The sequence below is a fragment of the Episyrphus balteatus genome, chromosome 1, assembly GCF_945859705.1.
Source record: "Episyrphus balteatus chromosome 1, idEpiBalt1.1, whole genome shotgun sequence".
Classification (NCBI taxonomy): domain Eukaryota; kingdom Metazoa; phylum Arthropoda; class Insecta; order Diptera; family Syrphidae; genus Episyrphus; species Episyrphus balteatus.
Genome location: NC_079134.1, coordinates 97,873,438 through 97,876,820, shown reverse-complemented (window position 1 = coordinate 97,876,820; position 3,383 = coordinate 97,873,438). Strand labels below are relative to the sequence as shown.

At 34.9% G+C, this 3,383-nt stretch overlaps 2 long non-coding RNA genes across 2 annotated transcripts; one reads left to right on the top strand and one right to left on the bottom strand.

Moving 5' to 3' along the window:
* Positions 1-298: 298 nt before the first annotated feature.
* On the top strand, positions 299-1,636 carry LOC129906651 (uncharacterized). The gene is made up of 5 exons (XR_008770838.1): positions 299-430; positions 483-740; positions 797-1,229; positions 1,288-1,448; positions 1,510-1,636. It is a non-coding gene; the product is annotated as an uncharacterized LOC129906651 (long non-coding RNA).
* A 371-nt stretch (positions 1,637-2,007) lies between these two features.
* LOC129906650 (uncharacterized) lies at positions 2,008-3,383 on the bottom strand. The gene is made up of 4 exons (XR_008770837.1): positions 3,202-3,383; positions 3,050-3,120; positions 2,449-2,998; positions 2,008-2,364 (listed from the first exon to the last, which is right to left on the bottom strand). It is a non-coding gene; the product is annotated as an uncharacterized LOC129906650 (long non-coding RNA).

Genomic DNA, 3,383 nt, shown 5'->3' with positions numbered 1-3,383 from the left:
TCTTCTTAGAGGATATAATAGGTGTGTTTTTTTGTTTATCTATATAGATTTTGTGCAAAAAAACGACATCGAGATTTTTGGAATCCGTGTTAAAGTTTGGCAGCACTGGACATTAACTTTGACAACTGTCTGTCAAAAAGTTTGCTTTTGCTTTTTTTTTTTTAAATTAAAATTTAATAAAACAAAGCTCTAAACAAAATGAGAGAAAAAAAAAACAAACAAAAAAAATCGTAGAATTGTTCCTGTTTTACCTATGCTTACTTATGATGCCCAAGGAGATGACGAACAGAGATCGCTGCCACACATCGACAATGGTTTCCATTCCAAACTACCACCAGGAATTCTACCACATGGTTTGCCCACTATGAAGGAAGTTGCATCAGCCATAACACCACTTGAATACAAAAAAGAACCTGAAGAGAAAAATAAAGTAAGTGAATTTTTTCTCTCTCTTTACATTAATTTAACATTTGTGCTTTCAGTTAAGGAACTATCGGAAGAACAAAAACAGATGATCATCTTGTCGGCGGACTTTCAAAGGTTTGTTTTACCCGCTGGTCGTGTCATCGAAAGGGCTCTATCTGAGAATGTCGACATCTACACCGAATACATTGGAGGTGGTGATAGGAGTCAAACGATGAGAGGACACATGCTAGGTTGTCATTGAATCGAGATTTCCACGAAGACCGACAACAACACATTTTCCTGAACTGGTTGTTGTTTCATATCACAATAATGAGGTTTGCATTTGTATTTTTTTCTACGATTCTATCTAAAACCCAATAACTTTTTTAAGGAGAGTCACAATGAACCAGATGGTGTTGTAATGGTCTGGAACACAAAATATAAAAAACAAGCACCCGAAGATGTATTCCATTGTCAAAGTGCCGTTATGTCAACATGCTTTGCTAAATTCAATCAAAACCTTATACTCTGTGGAACGTATTCCGGTCATATTGTATTATGGAATAATCGAGTGGAAAAGCGCACACCCATCCAGAGGACCAGAGGACACCTCTAAGTGCAACTGCACATACGCATCCAGTGTATTGTTTGCAAATGGTTGGCACACAGAATGCAGACAATGTGTTATCGATCTCATCCGATGGCAAGCTTTGCTCATGGAGTTTAGATATGTTGTCGATGCCGCAAGATACACTGGAAATGCAGCCACGGCAATCGAACCCAATTGCTATCAGTTGCATGTGAAGATGGCAATGTTTATTATGGTAAAAGTTTGTTGTGATTTTCCATTTGCTTATAAATAAATTGTTGTTTCTACTCAAGCTTATCGACATAGAATACGTTCGGGTGTGTCTGAAGTCTATGAGAAACATTTGGGTCCAGTGACGGGAATATCAACTCATCCAAATCAATCTACAACAGATTTTGGTGATTTGTTTCTTACATCGTCCATTGATTGGACAATTAAGTTATGGAGTCTTAAGGTGAAATTTAATATCTACTATAACGACCAATATGTATTACATTTTTTGTATTTACTTGTAGGACACTAAACCATTATATTCATTTGAAGAAAATTCAAATTATATTATGGTCTCCAATTCATCCCGCCTTGTTCGCTTCTGTCGACGGCAGTGGTCGCCTTGATTTATGGAATACCGAAGTGCCCTCGGCATCGGTGATTGTTTTTTTTTTTTTGTTTTGTGTATGTATGATAATGAAAATTAGTAAAAGAGTATTTACTGAGTAGGTACCTACTTATGAAAAAAAAAAAAAAAACATGAAACAAAAATGTTAAATGTTAAATAAATATATAGGTAAATTTTGTCAAAAGCTGAGTAATTCTTTCTTTGAGTATGTTATTTATTTCTTAAAACTAATACAAAGTTATGTGTTGAATTTTGTATGGAAACATTTTGTAAGTCTGATGTAAAAGTGCAGTTCCGAGATTATGCAGTGAGGCGCGCACAAATTTGTTCATTTAATTTTCATATCGCATTGGAAACTTGTCAGATAAATCTTAATGAGAAAAAGCAAAACGGATTACGTTTTAATTTTGCAATTTGCAATTTAATAATAAAATAACTTATTTCTAAGATACATTAAAAATTTTGATGGCACAAAGGGGGTCTAACGTTAAATAATAATGACAAAGTTATAAAATATAAACAAATATAATACATGGATAAACTTAGTTTAAAAAGTCTGCTGTACTCGAGTTGTTCAGACCCGGATGTCCAGTTGTAGGGTTGGTTAAGTTGGGTTGGGAATCCATGTGTTTTGCCTCAATTCCTCCCTCTGCATAACTGTTTAGGAGGGGAAAGCAATTGCGAAGAAGATTCATGCAGATTTTCTCGGGATCTCGATGGGGGCTTTAGACCCATTTGTAGAAGACATGTCCTACAGAAACAAAACGACATCAATGCAGGCAGAGTACATAAGGAATATATCGAACCAAAAAAGGAGAATCAATAAAAATATTACCTGCAACCAATTGGGGAGCTAAATGATGCTCTGAAACAATTACCACTTTCAACATGCCATTTGTTTCCACACTTCACTTATCATGCACATGTCGTCCAAGTTTGAACGCAGTGAAGCGATCTCTTATAAAATGGTTTTTCATCAACGGGAGCTGAAGGATTTTTGGGTGTTGAATGAGCTGCATAATGCAATGTTAGGATTGTCTTGCTTGTTGCTGTCTGCTGTTTGGGCTGAAAAGTGTTTTCTGGGGGAATATTTTTCGGGAGGTATGTTTGTATTTGCTTTTCTTCGCAGCGCACATACATGACGTGTATCATTTTAAAAATGTAAGAGACTGTTTTTGTGGTGGGCATTCTAATGAGGCAATTTACTAACAACAAGAGCTTTGTTATCATTTATTCATGTTGATCGTCTAAGAATAGACGTTTTCGCAAACGAGCGGGCATTCCAAGAGCATTTTACATTACATTTTGGCTGTGAGGGTTGAAGGTACCGACACGATAAGACCCAAGCGCACAGTACACAGAATTCTTCTTTTGTGAAATAATTCCTAGAAAAAAAGATAAATACGCTAGCTCATTTTAAGAATAAATTGATTTACTTTCCATCTCCTTTTCAGGTTTTTCTCTTTAATTTTGGGGAAGATATCGCACTCTTGCAAACACGTGAATCCTAAAATTATTAAATTAAAAAAAAAAACCAAAGTTTATCGTACAATTTTCATCTTTTTCCAAAAAATATGCTTATACTTACATTGATTTGTGTTGTTTGTTATTCCTAATTGAATTCAATTTAAAATATTAAATATTTTTTGTCATATATCTGTCAACTGCAGCTGTCGTTTATTGGAATCTGACATTTAATAAGTGTAATGAACCTTGGCAGTACTGTTTTCTATCGAGAGAAAGTAAAATCTGGATAATTATCTGGATTTT